This window comes from Somniosus microcephalus, chromosome 10, assembly GCF_052327205.1.
Source record: "Somniosus microcephalus isolate GS21.2 chromosome 10, FLI_Smic_1.0, whole genome shotgun sequence".
Classification (NCBI taxonomy): Eukaryota; Metazoa; Chordata; class Chondrichthyes; order Squaliformes; family Somniosidae; genus Somniosus; species Somniosus microcephalus.
The window spans coordinates 190,099,885-190,116,851 of record NC_140996.1 but is presented as its reverse complement, the minus strand read 5'-3'; the positions used below and the strand labels follow the sequence as shown (position 1 = coordinate 190,116,851).

General features: G+C 45.8%; 1 protein-coding gene across 3 annotated transcripts in view; it reads right to left on the bottom strand.

Moving 5' to 3' along the window:
• LOC147111942 (neurobeachin-like) overlaps positions 1 to 16,967 on the bottom strand; it is a 1,011,877-nt gene that overhangs the window by 534,085 nt on the left and 460,825 nt on the right. The window lies entirely within an intron of this gene.

Genomic DNA, 16,967 nt, shown 5'->3' with positions numbered 1-16,967 from the left:
CGACCCAATCTCTCCTCATACATCATTCCTGCCATCCCAGGTATCAGCCTGGTGAATCTTCGCTGAACTCCCTCCATGGCAAGAACATCCTTCCTCAGATAAGGTGACCAAAGCTGCACACAATACTCAAGATGTGGTCTCACCAAGGCCCTGTACAACTGCAGCAAGACATCCTTGTTCCGGTACTCAAACCCTCTCGCTACAAAGGCCAACATCCCATTTGCCTTCTTAACCGCCTGCTGCACCTGCATGCTTACCTTCAGCGACTGGTGCACAAGGACACCCAGGTCTCGTTGCACTTCCCCTTATCCCAATCTATTGCCATTCAGATAATAATCTACCTTCCTGTTTTTGACACCAAAGTGGATAACCTCGCATTTATCCACGTTATATTGCATCTGCCATGCTTCTGCCCAATCACCCAACCTGTCCAAATCATACTGGAGTTTCTCGGCATCCTCCTCACAGCACACATGCCCACCCAGCTTTGTGTCGTCTGCAAACTTGGAGATATTACATCTAGTTCCCTTGTCTAGATCATTAATATATATTGTGAATAGCTGGGGTCCAAGGACCGATCCCTGCGGTACCCCACTAGTCACTGCCTGCCACTCGGAAAAAAAACCGTTTATTCCAACTCTTTGCTTTCTGTCTGCCGACCAGTTCTCTATCCAAGTCAATACCTTGCCCCCAATCCCATGTGCCTTAACTTTACACGCTAATCTCTTATGCGGGACCTTATCGAAAGCCTTTTGAAAGTCCAAATACACCACATCCACTGGTTCTCCCTTATCTATTTTACCAGTTACATCCTCAAAAAATTCCAGTAGATTAGTCAAGCACGATTTACCTTTTGTAAATCCATGCTGACTTTGTCCGATCCTGTCACTGTTTTCCAAGTGCTCTGCTATTACATCTTTTATAATGGACTCTAGCATTTTCCACACTACCAATGTCAGGCTTACCGGTCTGTAATTCCCCATTTTCTCTCTACCACCTTTTTTGAATAGTGGGGTAACATTAGCTACCCTCCAATCCATGGGTACTGTTCCAGATTCCATCGAATGTTGGAAGATGATCAGCAATGCATCTACTATTTCTAGGGCTACTTCCTTAAGTACCCTAGGATGTAGATTATCAGGCCCTGGGGATTTATCGGCCTTCAATCCCGTCAATTTCCCTAACACCATTTCCCTACAAATACTGATTTCTTTCAGTTCCTCCCTTTCATCAGGCCCTATGTTCCCCGACATCTCTGGGAGGTTATTTGTGTCCTTTGTGAAGACAGAACCAAAATATGTGTTTAATTGGTCTGCCATTTCTTTGTTCCCCATTATAAATTCCCCTGATTCTGACTGTAAGGGACCTACGCTTGACTTCACCAATCTTTTTCTCTTCACATATCTATAAACTATAAAAGCTTTTACAGTCAGTTTTTATGTTCCCTGAAAGCTTACTCTCATACTCTATTTTCCCCTTCTTAATTAATCCCTTTGTACTCCTTTGTTGAATCCTAAACTGCTCCCAATCCTCAAGTTTACTGCTTTTTCTGGCCAACTTATATGTCCTCTCCTTGGATCTTATGCTGTCCCTAATTTCCCTTGTTAGCCACGGTTGAGTCACCTTTTTTGTTTTATTTTTATGCCAAACTGATGAACAAATTCTGTAGCTCATCCATGCGGTCTTTGAATATTTGCCATTGCCTATCCACTGTCAACCCTTTGAGTGACATTCCCCAATCAATCCTACCCAACTCGTGCCTCATACCATCGTAGTTTCCTTTATTTAAATTCAGGACCCTAGTCTCTGAGTCAACTACTTCACTCTCCATCTTAATGAAGAATTCTATCATATTATGATCGCTCCGACCCAAGGGGCCTCGTACAATAAGATTGCTAATTAATCCTTTCTCATTACATAATACCATTCTAGGATGGCCTGATCTCTAGTTGGTTCCTCGACATATTGGTCCAGGAAACCATCCCGTAAACACTCCAGGAATTCCTCCTCCACAGTACTGTTACTAATTTGGTTAGCCCAATCTATATGTAGATTAAAGTCACCCATGATGACTGCTGTGCCCTTATTGCACGCTTCTCTAATTTCCCTTTTAATGCCATCCCCAACCTCCACATTACTGTTTGGAGGTCTATATACCACTCCCACTAACGTTTTCTGCCCCTTGGTATTTCTCAGTTCTACCCATACAGATTCCACATCATCAGATCGAATATCCTTCCTTACAATTGTGTTAATCCCCTCTTTAACTAGCAATGCTACCCCACCTCCCTTTCCTTTTTGCCTATCTTTCCTGAATATCGAATACCCCTGGATGTTGAGTTCCCAGCCTTGACCACCCTGGAGCCATGTTTCCGTAATCCCAATCAAATCATATTCGTTTACCTCTATTTGCGCAGCTAATTCATCCACCTTATTACGAATGCTCCTCACATTAAGACACAAAGCCTTCAGACTTGTTTTTTTAATGCTCTTAGACCTATTAGAATTATTATTTACTGTGGCCATGTTTGATTTAAACCGTTGATTTCTCTGACTGCCACTTTTGTTTTTCTCCTTCCTATCTTTTGCTTTTATCCTTGTTTCCCTTTCCTGTCTCCCTGCTCAGGTTCCCAACCCCCTGCCATTTTAGTTTGAACCCTCCCCCAGAGCATTAGCAAACACTCCCCCTAGGACATCAGTCCCGGCCCTGCCCAGGTGTAAACCATCAGGTTTGAACTGGTCCCACCTCCCCCAGAACCGGTTCCAATGCCCCAGGAATTTGAATCCCTCCCCCTTGCACCATTGGGTCGATTGGGCTTATACTCACTGGAGTTTAGAAGAATGAGAGGGGATCTTATCGAAACTTATAAAATTCTAACAGGACTAGGCAGACTAGATGCTGGAAGGATGTTCCTGATGGTCGGGGAGTCCAGAACCAGGGGTCACAGTCTAAGGATAAGGGATAAGCCATTTAGGACAGAGATGAGGAGGAATTTCTTCACCCAGAGAGTGGTGAACCTGTGGAATTCTCTGCCAAAGAAGGCAGTAGAGGCCAATTCATTAAATATATTCAAGGAGGAGTTGGATATATTTCTTGAGGCTAAAGGGATCAAGGGATATGGAGAGAAGGCAGGAACAGGGTACTGAATTTGGATGATCAGCCATGATCGCATTGAATGGCGAAGCAGGCTCGAGGGGCCGAATGGCCTACTCCTGCTCCTATCTTCTATGTTTCTATGTATTCCTCTAGCCACGTATTCATCTGAAATATCCTTCTATTTCTGGTCTGAACTGTACCTTGCATTCTTAGGGAGACTGTAGCACATAAAAAAATGGAAGTATCTCGCAGGTTGACATAAATAATTGGCCTGCACCCATAGTAGTGCTAGCAAAAACTCATATGAATGTGTGGAGACTACAAAATGACAGTAAACCACATCATTGAAAACCCATTTGCAGCACTTGTCAGAAGTATCTCATTCACCAAAACAGATTGTTCCATGAATACCAACAGCTAAATGTAGACACTAACTCCAGTAATACTTGATCAATAATACTCACTAGGACCTTCAATTCCATAGGCTTTTGTTTAGAGTCTGAGTTTATCAGCACTATTTCAAGCAGTCATAGGTCAAATATTTCAAGGCTTCATGACATAGTGTGTTTTTTGACAATATTCCGATTACTGGTAGCTCAGAAGGTAGCTTAAAAATTTAGACAAGGTATTCATCAGAGTTCACGTGAAGCTGACAAAGAACAGACTGCTTGGGACTTTTGCTACATCCTACCAGTAAAAAAGCTGAGGTTATTGAAAAGGCATTCTGACCCAACAATGTGCCCAAACTGTGTATCTTCAGACTTTTAAACTAGTATGGAAGATTTTTGCTTGACTTCACGAACACCCTGCAGACTCTGAAACTTCTGGAAAAAGTAAAGAGGAAGGTTGGTCTTGGGTGAGAAAATGTGATGAAGCACTTCAATGGTAAACAGTAATTTAAGTGTAAATGGTGAAGTTTTAGTACACTATGAGAGGAATCATTGTGCTTAGCCTGTAATCTTTTGTCATAATTGAATGGATGCAGTTATCTCTTGTGGTGGAAAAGGGAGAAGAGCAACTGATTGCTCTTTACTTTACTTCCTAGACATTAACTAGTAGCAAACATAAATATGCCCACATTAAAAAGGAATGAAAAGAGTTCCACAAGTACCTATGGTCAGAAATTTACTTTAGTCATTGATCCAAAGTCAATAATAGCTAATTTGGGAACCAAGACAGCTGTCCTAACCCAGCTGCTACTGGAATGCAATGCCGGGCACTAATTTTATTGACGAATGAAACAGAGTACTGAAAATCCATAGATCTGTTAAATGTAGATGCCCTGTCAAAGTAATTAGAAAATATTTAGAAATTTTTGTTAGAGATGGAAACATTTTCTATTTCTCTTATTTAGGGAGTTGGCCATTTTGGCAAAGGATACACCTTAGGGGACATATAGAGATCCAATACTTGTTCAGGTATAAAAATATGTATTAAATGGATGGCTAACCCATTTGAAAATGAAGACCTTCAGCCTAAGTTTATCCACAGACACAAATCAGAAGCAGAATAGGCTTATGTATATTAGGCGCCAAGAGTGATATTATCACTTATATACACAGCAAGATTGTGGGGGATTTCTTTTATAAGGAACACCCTGGAATATGCTACACAATCCCCAGTGTGAGGGGGATAAACTATGAAGCACAACTTCGCAAGCTTGGCCGTTCAGCCCTGAACAGAGGTCACATGAGGTATAAAATTGGGATAAAGAAAGTAAACTCAGGATAATATTTTCAGATATTCTAGGTAGCAGGGACAAGATAGCACAGGTTAGAATTATGATGGCTAAATTTAGGATGGATGTCAGGAACAAGTTGAAGCCAAGAAAGAGTGAAATGCTGGAAAAATTAGATCAAATGGGTGTCTGAAGAGCTTTTTCCACCCATACCTATCTTCTGAGCTTGTGAATTCAACAACATCAGAGATGTAGCTCTTGTGGGTCCAGAGGGAAACTGAAATGAGGAATAAAGAGTATTTTGTAGACTTGGGCTTCTTAAGTGTTGTTGCATCAGACACAATTTTTTTAAAAACCAAATATTTCTTCGATCTTCCATCCCTTGAAGTGCCTTTGAATCTTGGTTCAAGGGACAATCAATAAATTTAAATGAAGGGAGGAACATCATGTATTACTGAAGAAGTCCTAAATGATGTTCTTTCTAAGGTTATGGTATATCAGAGATTATTGAAGCATAGCCAGGAGTGAAAAAGTGTATTGTTTTCATCTGTTACTTTTCATTTACATAGGAACACAAGAATTGCTAGATGAAAATAGACCAAGGTCCATAACAGGTTGCACCATCTGTCTTAAATGACTTGGTACATTGTAGAAAATGGAATCTGGTAAAAAAATATATATTTTTTTGAATCTATTCAAGTAGATTTTCATTCGAAATGACCAAAAATCAAATCTAATCATAAATGTAAACGTTTAACAAATTATTTCTTGGTTCTGGGATCTTTGACATTGTGCAAATTATAATACTTAAAATCAAAATAAGAATAAAACTCATCTAAATTCACAATTTATAGACCAGTGTGATACCTTTTCTTCACTTCTCCTGTTCTAGTCAGCCAGTGGCTCAGTTGATAGCTGATAGCACCCTCGCCCGAGTCAGAAGGTTGTGGTTCAAGTAAAGCGTAAAAATCTAGGCTGACATTCCAGTGCAGTACTGAGGGTGCGCGGCACTGTCTTTCAGATGAGACGTTAAACCGAGGCCCCATCTGCTCGCTCAGGTGGACGTAAAAGAGCAGGGGAGTTATCCCCGGTGTCACTGAAGCATCTGGTCATTATCACATTGCTGTTTGTGGGAGCTTGCTGTGCACAAATTGGCTGCCGCATTTCCTACATTACAACAGTGACTACACTTCAAAAAGTACTTCATTGACTGTAAAGTGCTTTGGGACGTCCAGTGGTCGTGAAAGGCGCTGTATAAATGCAAGTCTTTCTTTCTAGAACCTTGATGAGCAAGAGTGTTGGTGTGTAAAAAATATAAAACATGCTACATTTCAGTAAAATTTTGTCCCGCATTAAAAAAGTATTCATTGTCTACATCAAGCTAAACATGCTGTATATCCATATGATCTGAAAAACTTAGTTTTACAATTCCACTTTCAAAAGCAGATTGCACCTTTTGGCCACAAGAGGGCATTGGTAAGCCCAAATTTAAAGTAAATATCCTGGTATAAAGACATTTTCTATTTTATTTGGCACATTTTAATTCTATACTTCCATTTAAGAGCTATTAAAAATAACTAAACCATCTATCCACTCATAATATTTTCCTTCTTATCCACATTATAACACTTTTCTTGCTCTATTATATAGCGCAAAATAAGAGTATATTTTGTGCCTTATAATGGAAAAAATGTAATGAAATGGCAATACTAAGTACGTCATTCTCTAAAACTAGAGAATAATTAAAAGTATTAGTGAGAAACATAACGAAACATAACTACTGACCAGGAGCTGAACTGGACCAACCATATCAACACAAAAGCAAAATACTGCAGATGTTGGAAATCTGAAATAAAAACAGAAAATGCTGGAAATACTCAGCAGGTCAGGCAGCATCTGTAGAGAGAGAAACAGTTAACGTTTCAGGTCGATGACCCTTTGTCAAAACTGGAAAAAGTTAGAGATGTAACAGATTTTTAAGCAAGTGTAGGGGCAGGGAGGAGGGGAGGAAAGAACAAAAGGGAAGGTCTGTGATAGGATGGAAGGCAGGAGAGATTAAAAGACAAAAGGGATGATAGTGCGAGGCAAAAGGAGATGGTAATGGGACAAGTTATGAAACAAAAGACAATTCTGAGGTGTAAATGCCAATGGCAGAATCATCAACAGCTGTCATGTGAGAGAAAATAAAATATATTAAAAAAAATAGGGGCTGAGGTTATAGTCTGAAATTGTTGAACTCGATGTTGAGTCCAGAAGGCTGTAAAGTGCCTAATCGAAAGATGAGGTGCTGTTCCTCGAGCTCATGTTGAGCTTCGTTGGAACAGTGTAAGAGGCCGAGAACAGAGAGATCAGAGTGGGAGTGGAGTGGAGAATTAAAGTGACAGGCGACCGGAAGCTCGAGGTCACGCTTACGGACTCAATGGAGGTTTTCTGCAAAGCAGTCACCCAATCTGCGTTTGGTCTCCCCAATGTAGAGGAGACCACATCGTGAGCAGAGAGTATCAACACTGTGGCTTCAAGAGTAGGGCATAAGCTGGTACACTGCAACTAGTAGCTCAATGACAAAGCAGTGCACTTGATCAACGCCCTGCTTCAGTATTTATTTTCTACAGGATGCACTGCAGCAACTTGCCAAGCTTACGTCTACAGTAAGTACTATCCAGCCCCTGCAACCTCTACGACCGCAGAGGAAGAGAGCAGCAAAGTCATGGAAACACCATCACCTCCAAGTTCCTCTCCAAGTTGCATTCCATCCTGTCTTGGACATGTACCATTATTCTTTCATTGTTATTGGGTCAACATTTTGGAATTCCCTGCATAACACTATTATGGGAGTGCCATTAGCACAAGAACTGGAGCAGTTCAAGGAGAAGGTCCACCATCACCTTCTCAAGTAACTAGGGACAGGCAATAAATATAGCCTTGCTCATGAACTCCAAATAACAAAAAGCTTTATGTCCTGTAATCAAGTATTTTTGGTCATAGTTGTGTGTTAATTTTTCACATCATAAGTTCCTTTCTCCACGTTTACCATTCAATTTTTTTAAGTGCACTTTCACCATCACCATTTGTTGAGGAACCAATCAAATCAGCCAAAATGTTTTTTCAGAAAAATATTTTGCATACCATTTTTGCTTTCTCAGTAACTAAATACATAGGCCTAGAAATTCAGTGTAGCCACTTTTGGGGCGGTAAAGTCGGGCGGCCGCTAAATTTTGCGCCCGGCGCAAAGTCGCGCCCCCTTTGCCGATATTCAGTTGCAATGCCCCAAGAGGTTGCTGCTGTGCTAAAACAGGCGATGCACGACTATCTTTAGGCGCTAAGCCGGCGGTGCTGAGCGATACCCCCGAGGCCGGGCGCAGCGCAGGTGCGGCGAGTTCTTGATTGACGGCAGACACTCTGGTGCCGGTCATCTCTTAAAGGGGGAGGGTCGATTTGTTTGCCTGCCACGCCCTGCACACTGCAGCCCTCAACCTAGGCCTGACCACTTCAGCTTCACCTGTACAACGCCCAGGACTATGGAGAAGGCCAGGGAGAGAGCGCAGCGCTTCAGCGACGGAGACCTGAGGGTGCTGGTTGGCGGAGTGGAGCGCAGGCGCCATGTTTTGTTCCCAGAAGGTGGCAAGAGGCCGCTGCCCAGCGCCTACCGCAAAGCCTGGAGGGAGGTGTCCAACAGGGTCTCTTCCAACAGCGTGGTTGCCAGGACTCCTGTGCAATGCCGGAAGAAGTTCAATGACCTCACTCGGGTTGTCAGGGCGAGTACCCTTTCCAGTGTCCTCCTCATCCTTGCATGTGCACCTCACATTATGGGCAAAGGGACCTGAAAGCCCTAATTGCCAGCCCTCATCCAGCAGCTATGGGACTGGCATTAAAATCAATTGCACATTCAGCACTTTACACACTGTCCAAGCTATTCGACCATGGGAGGCATTGCAGACAAGATCAGGGCTACACACTGTACAAGCTTATCGACCACGGGAGACAGTGCAGACAAGATCAGGGCTACACACTGTCCAAGCTATTCGACCATGGGAGGCAGTGCAGACAAGATCAGGGCTACACACTGTACAAGCTTATCGACCATGGGAGGCAGTGCAGACAAGATCAGGGCTACACACTGTCCAAGCTATTCGACCATGGGAGGCAGTGCAGACAAGATCAGGGCTACACACTGTCCAAGCTATTCGACCATGGGAGGCAGTGCAGACAAGATCAGGGCTTCACACTGTACTTAGAGGCCATCCTTTCCCTTGCAGGCCAAGGTTGCGCACAACTGGCGCAACCGCACTGACACCGGCGGAGGCCGTCCTGACCTCAAAGAGCTCTCCGACCTCGACCAGCGTGGGGAGCGCATTATGGGAGGCCGGCTGATTGGCCCCGTCGCCAGTGGAGATGCCGACCCTGTTCTGGGCACCAATGGTAAGGGCATCACCTTTTGGACCTCTCTCGTTCCACTTGCGCATCAGATCAGCATCCTTTGCCACTGTCTGACCAATGCGGTGAATGGCACCACTCATGCCTCCCTCGCTGCCGCCCTGTCCTCACTCTAAAGCTACTCTTGTGCCTTCCTGCTTTCAGATGGTGAATCGCCGGGTGAGGAGGCGGGCCCTCAAGCTGCCACTGTCAGCCCTTCGGAAGACGAGGAGGAGGAAGAGGAAGCCGGCCCATCTGTGCCACCCTCAGCCGCGCCAGCCCATGGCGATGTAGGGGACACGTCTTCCCTGGAGGGGAGCCGGGGGGGAGGGTCGGAGGAGAGTGAAGCTCCGGGGCCCAGTGGCCTGCAGCAACGCGGGAGGGGTGGGGAAGCTCGGCGGACTTCTCCCCAGAGGGTGAGTGCGGCCTCCAGTCCTGCGACGGTCAGCGCAGAGGAGGTGCGCCTCCTAGAGGAAATGGCCGTCCAGGCTGAGCGCAGGCACACTGAGCTCATGGCTGCAGTGGCAAGGATGCCTGACTCCATAGAGTCACTGGCAAGGAGTGTGCAGGAATTCGGGGCAGCACAGGCCAGGAGTCTGGAACAATTCAATGCAGCACAGGCCAGGAGTCTGCAGGACATCGCGGCAGCACAGTCGGCTTCTAGCCAAGTGCTCAGTCGTGCCGTCCATTCACTGGCTGGTGTCATGCGGACACAGACCAGGGCCACACGGGCACTAACTGCTGCCACCCTCGCTGGATCAGCCAGGCATCGCAAGGGCACTCGCTGCGCAGCAGCAGCCCAGTAGTCTGTCCTTCAGCTGTTTGCTGCGCATGCTGCAGTGCTGGCTCGTGCGAGTGCCAGTGTCTCAGGCGACCAGCGAGCACCTGCGATCTGCCAGGTTGCCACCATTCCTGCAGCCGACACTGCCACTCCGCCATTGCAGCTGCCACGAGCTGCTGGACAGACTGCTGCCGCCCAGCCAGAGTTGGAGCAGTCAGCAGCCGGACACTCCAAGGCCAGAGCTGGTGCAGGCCGCCCCGCAAGGGCATCTGCCGTCTCGCCATCTGCCCCTCAGCAGCCTTCCCCCAGCCTTGCTGCAGCCACTGGGCTCGCATTGAGGAGGAGCAGCAGGGCGGGCAGGGGCCAGGCAAGGATGCGCAAGGCATCGCCCTCGCAGGCCAAAAAGTAGAGGTATGCACAAATGCCTGGTGCTTGTTGTAAGGCCGACACTGGTGTCTTTCTTTCTTTTTGTAAGGCCGAGACTGGTGTCTTTCTTTCTTTTTGTAAGGCCGAGACTGGTAGTTTTATGTTTTTGGAGGGGGCTTCTCCACATGAGCATGTAATGTGGGAAGGGCAGAGGTTTTCAATAAATTATTGTTGTTAAATTGCAGTGTGCATGGTTTTTTGGTTAAGTCCTGGTTGCCCTGCTCGGCTGAGGGCTTGTGGAGCGGCTACATTCATCTGCTGACATTGGCACAAGCCAGTCCCTGAGAGGGGGCCTAGAACCGACGTTCAATAAGCCGGCAACGGGCAGCCCTTGCACTTTGCGCCTCCCTCCTGTGCTGGTCCTCCTCCTCCTCCTCCTCCTGCTCCTCCTCCTCAGGTGGTCCTCCAATCTGTGGTGGCAGTGGCTGAGTCCTGCGGATAGCCAGGTTGTGCAGCATGCAGCAAACGACCACGAAGTGGGAGACTCGCTCCGGCAAATACTGTAGGGCTACACCAGAACGATCGAGACAGCGGAACCGTTGCTTCAGGACGCCGATTGTTTGTTCGATGATGTTCCTGGTCGCTTGATGGCTCTCATTGTATCTCTCTTCAGCAGGGGTGCTGGGCGCACGGAGCGGGGTTATCAGCCAAGTACACAAAGGATAGCCTTTGTCCCCGATAAGCCATCCGCGTGGGTGAGGCTGTGCCTGGAACATGTCTGCCACAGAAGTCTGTCGCAGGATGAAGGCATTGTGGCTGCTGCCTGGAAAGCGGGCATTGACAGCTAGGATGAGCTGCCTGTGGTCACACACCAGCTGCACGTTCAGCGAATGGTAGCCCTTCCGGTTGCGGTAATCCTCGGCATTCTCCAGAGGTGCCCGCAAAGCCACATGCGTGCAGTCAATGGCGCCCTGCACCATGGGGAAGCCCGCGAATGCTGCAAAGCCCATTGCACGCTGTTGCTGCTTGACAAGGGCCATGGAGAAGGAGATGAACTGACGTCTCCTTTGGAAAAGGGCATTGGTCACCTGGCGGATGCAGCAATGCACGGCGAACTGGGAGATGTTGGCAATGTCCCCAGTAGCGGCTTGGAAGGAGCTGGTGGCATAGAAGTTGAGAGCCACCGTCACCTTGACTGCCACCGACAGAGACGTCCTGCTCCTCAGCTGTGGCTGCAGATCACCGCCAAGCAGGTGGCAGATCTCTGTGACCACGTCCCTTCTGAATCGCAGCCTCCGAACACACTGCTCCTCAGACATGTTGAGATAGGAGAACTGCTGGCGGTATATCCTGGGTGGGTAAGGCCTCCTTTGCCGACGCCTGTTGCCCCCTCTCCGTCTAGCCAGGGCTGCCACTCTCTCACGGCGTCTGTGAGCCCTTTGGATGTAATTGAGAAAGCCTGCGTTGACACCCATTGCAGCCCCCATAATATGCTGGCAAACAATGAGATGTCAATGAAGGCAAAGGCTACTGGAAATCTGTGGCCTGAAGCCAGAAGTACCTGTCCGAGTGTTGGGCCAAAGCAGAAAGCTTGGTCTCTCTCCAAAGATCCGTTTCGCAAGAGGGAGTGCTGCAAAATGGCAGCCTTTTATATTGCAGGAGGAGTGCCCTTTAATTTGCGCCCCCCGCGCCCCGCATCGGCTGAGCACCGTTCCACTTCACAGTCGCTAGGGGCATCAGGCGCACAATGGGGCGTTGCCACTGAAGTTCCGGTTTGGGGCGCACAAAGGGCGTTGCACGAGGAAATGACGTCATGATCTGCGCGCGCAGCTGAGCACGCGCAAAGACTTTGCGCCGCCGCTAAATCTCGAGTGAAGTTGGGGCGAGGCGCAGTTCTTGCTGCGCCCGGGCGCTACCCGCCTAGCGCCCGACGTCTACTCCTCCTAAGGCGCTAACGGCTGGCGCAACCAACTGAATTTCTAGGCCATAATGTCCTAAATAAGGATTTAAACAAATTAAGAAAATAAAAATTACACATTTGAAAACAATTAAATTTACCCATTTTTTTGTCCTCACCCCTGACACCTGCTCTCCGTTCCTAGGCACCTTCCCATGCAAGCGCAATAGATGCAACAGCTACCCGTTCATCTCCTCCAACACCATCATCCAGGACCCCAAACACTTCATCTGGGTGAGATATTGATTTACATGTACCTCTTCCAACCTAGTATACCGTATTCACTTCTCACAAAGTGGTCTCCTTTACATTGAGGAGACCGAACATAAATTAGATGATCGCTTTGCTGAACACCTCCCGTTTTGTCCACAGTGCAACCCTGAGTTTCCGGTTGCTTACCACTTTAATTTTCCGTCCCATTTGCACTTGGACCTCTCTGTCCTTGCCCCTCTACACTGTTCCAGTGCAACGTACCGTAAGCTCAAGGAACAGCACCTCATCTTTCTTCTAGGCACTTTTCATAAGAACATAAGAAATAGGAGCAGGAGTAGGCCATTCGGCCCTTCGAGCCTGCTCTGTCATTCAATGAGATCATGGCTGATCTTCTGCCTCAACTCCATTCACTGGCCCTATCGCCATATCCCTTGATGCCCTTACTAGTCAGAAATCTATTGACTTCTGTTTTGAATATACCCAATGACCGAGCCTCCACAGCCCTCTGGGGTAGAGAGTTCCAAAGATTCACCACCCTGTGTGTGAAGAAATTTCTTCTCATCTCAGTCATGAATGGCCTACCTTTTATCTTGAGGCTGTAGCCCCTGGTTCTAGACTCCCCAGCCAAGGGAAACATTCTCCCAGCATCCACCCTATCAAGCCCTGTAATAATTTAGTATGCTTCAATGAGATCCCCTCTCATTCTTCTAAATTCAAGAGAATACAGGCCTAGTTTACTCAATCTCTTCTCATACGACAGTCCCACCATCCCAGAAATCAATCTCGTGAACCTTTGTTGCACTCCCTCTATGGCAAGTATATCCTTCCTTAGGTAAGGAGACCAAAATTGTACACAGTACTTCAGGTGTGGTCTCACCAAGGCCCTATATAATTGGAGTAAGACTTCTTTACTCCTGTACTCAAATCCTCTTGTAATGAAGGCCAGCATACCATTTGCCTTCCTAATGACTTGCTGCACCTGCACATTCACTTTCAGTGACTCATGTACAAGGACACCCAGGTCCCTTTGAGCATCTGCATTCCCCAATCTTTCACCATTTAGGAAATACTCTGTCTTTCTGTTTTTTCTACCAAAGTGGATAACTTCACATTTATCCACATTATATTCCATCTGCCATGTTCTCGCCCACTCACTGAGCCTGTCGAGGTCTCCTTGAAGCCTCTTTTTTTTAAATTCATTGATGGGATGTGGGCGTCGCTGGCTGGCTAGGCCTGCATTTAGTGTCCATCCCTAATTGCCCTTGAGAAGATGGTGGTGAGCCGCCTTCTTGAACCGCTGCAGTCCATATGGTGTAGGTACACCCACAATGCTGTTAGGAAGGGAGTTCCAGGATTTTGGCCCAGCGACAGTGAAGGAACGGCGATACAGGTCCAAGTCAGGATGGTGTGTGGCTTGGAGGGGAACTTGTAGGTGGTGATGTTCCCATGCGTCTGCTGCCCTTGTCCTTCTAAGTGGTAGAGGTCGCGGGTTTGGAAGGTGCTGTTGAAGGAGCTTTGGCGAGTTGCTGCAGTGCATCTTGTAGATGGTACACACTGCAGCCACAGTGCACCGGTGGTGGAGGGAGTGAATGTTGAAGGTGGTGGATGGAGTGCCAATCAAGTGGGCTGCTTTATCCTGAATGGTGTCCAGCTTCTTGAGTGTTCTTGGAGCTGCACTCATCTAGGCAAGTGGAGAGTATTCCATCACACTCCTGACTTGTGCCTTGTAGATGGTGGAAAGGCTTCACATCCTCTTTGCAACTGACACTGCCACCTAGCTTTGTATCATCAGCAAATTTGGAAATGTTACATTTAGTCCCCTCATCTAAATCATTGATATAGATTGTGAATAGCTGGGGCCCAAGCACCGATCCTTGCGGTACCCCACTAGTCACAGCCTGCCATCCTGAAAAAGACCCGTTTATCCCTACTCTTTGATTTCTGTCTGTTAACCAATTCTCAATCCATGCCAGTATATTACCCCCAATTCCATGTGCCCTAATTTTGTCTACCATCCTCTTCTGTGGGACCTTATTGAAGGCCTTCTGAAAATCCAGATACACCACATCTACCGGTTCCCCTTTGTCTACTCCACTAGTTACATCCTCAAAGAACTCCAATAGGTTTGTCAAACAGGATTTCCCTTTCATAAATCCATGTTGACTCTGCCCAATCTTACTATTAGTTTCTAAGTGCCCAGTTATTGCATCCTTTATAATAGATTCCAGCATTTTCCCAACTACTGATGTGAGGCTAACAGGTCTGTAGTTCCCTGTTTTCTCTCTCCCTCCTTTCTTAAATAGCGGGGTTACATTTGCTATCCTCCAATCTGCAGGAACCATTCCAGAATCTATAGAATTTTGGAAGATGACAGCCAATGTGTCCACTATTCCAATGGCCACCTCTTTCAAAACCCTAGGATGCAGGTCATCCGGTCCTTGAGATTTGTCGACTTTTAGTCCCATTAATTTTGCTAGTACTGTTTTTTTTACTATAATAATTTCTTTCAGTTCCTCATTCTCGTCACACCCTTGATTTTCTTGTATTTCTGGGAGGTTTTTTGTGTCTTCCTCCATGAAGACAGAAACAAAGTATTTATTTAATTTCTCTGCCATTTCCTCATTCCCCATTATAAATTCTTCCGTCTCTGACTGTAAAGGACCTACTATACCTTCGCCAGTCTTTTCCTTTTCACATACCTATAGAAGCTTTTACAATCCGTTTTTATATTTTTCGCTAGTTTGTGCTCATATTCCATTTTCCCTTTTTTTAATTAATTTCTTGGTCCCCCTTTGCTGATTTCTAAAAAGATCCCAATCCTCAGGCTGACCGCTTTTTCTGGCAACTTTATAAGCTTCCTCCTTTGACTTAATACTAGCTTTAATTTCTTTTGTTAGCTATGGTTGGACCTTAGCCATTTAGCTTTAATATTGACTTGAATGACTTCAGATGTTAACTACAGAGCCAATTTTCTCTGACAGTAGGTGCTAGTAAAGTCGGATGGGTGTACTAGCGTTTCCATGGATGTGTGAGGGAGCAGGTTGGTGCTTGGAATACAGATTCCCCATTGTTACACTACCGGCGGGCAGTCTGCACCCCAGATGTTGACTTGCCTTTTTATTCTACCAGACTCCTGGGCTGTTTCAGCCTGCTCCACTTTGACAGGTGTTCCTGCTCTCCCTCTCCAACTTAGCAAACCTGCTCTAACTGTTCACACATTCTCTGGGTCTCATCTATGTCTTTTTTTTCTCTAATTTATCTCATCCTTTTATGTTACACAATTATCACCTGTCAGTTAATCATCTCCTGTTCTCCACCTCATCACTTTATCGCTCATTCTTTCTCTTCTCTTGTCTACGTTTTTGTTCATCCCTTCCCTCCCTTTGATCCTTCTTATAAGCTGTCCATCTATAATATCCTCTAGTTCTTATGAAGGGTTATGCCTGAAACGTTAACTTGTCACTTCTCACTACAAATGCTGTGATTGACTTGCTGAGTGTTTCCAGCATTTTCTGTTTTTGTTTCAGTTTCCAGCATCTGCTGTATTTTATTTTTTGTTCAATTGTTTTTGTGTCATTTAATACCTTCATTTAAGTTTTATTTCCATGCCTCAGCTTGTCTCAAAAGTCTGGGTTTCGACTGGAGACTTTTATCTCAACAGCCAGTGACTTCCAAGTACCCAGTGTGCCCGCCTGAAACAGCCATTAGGTGCCTTCAATATGCAGTTCAGGGTTATAGTAGCTGTTCAGAACCCCGCTTGAAAATCATCATCAACTGGGTGGGGAACATGTGCTGTGCATGTTCAACTTAGTTTTTCCAGCCTGCAGTGGCCTAATTAGCAGTCCTTAAAGGGAATGCTGGAGGCCACCCACAAGTTAAGTAACGTCTTTATACTTTTGTTTCGACGGAGCCAGGAGGAGGACAAAAGTACTGTGGGCTACTGCTGGCCCAGGATCAAACCCCTCCAGTTCACCTCTAACACCATTCCCCCCACCACCAGAACTTACCTGCTTCTCAGTCATAATCTTTTATTTCACTGGTACACACTGAAAAAATATCTGCTTAAAATTTAATTCAATTTTCATGCCCACTGGAAACTAGATACTCATCTCTTCTACAACTTCAGTTACAAAAAGCATAAATCAATACTTAATCAGCAGAATGAGATAGAGCCGCATCATTATTTCTAAAAAAAAGCTAAAAGGCATATTATACACTGCGCCTATTATCCTTGGACTAATAGCTAAGCACCACCATTATTCTACTCAAAAACGATACCTGCATATCCCTGCTTTTCACTCTCAACCAAAAATATATATTTCAGATACTCACCCATAAAATGAACCAATTAAATTAAACTCACCTTCTTTATTATTGATCAATTCAAGTGAACAATAGCAGACAATGGAAAAGATGCCAGGATAACATTCACAAAGACAAATTTTACTGCTTCAAACCCTCT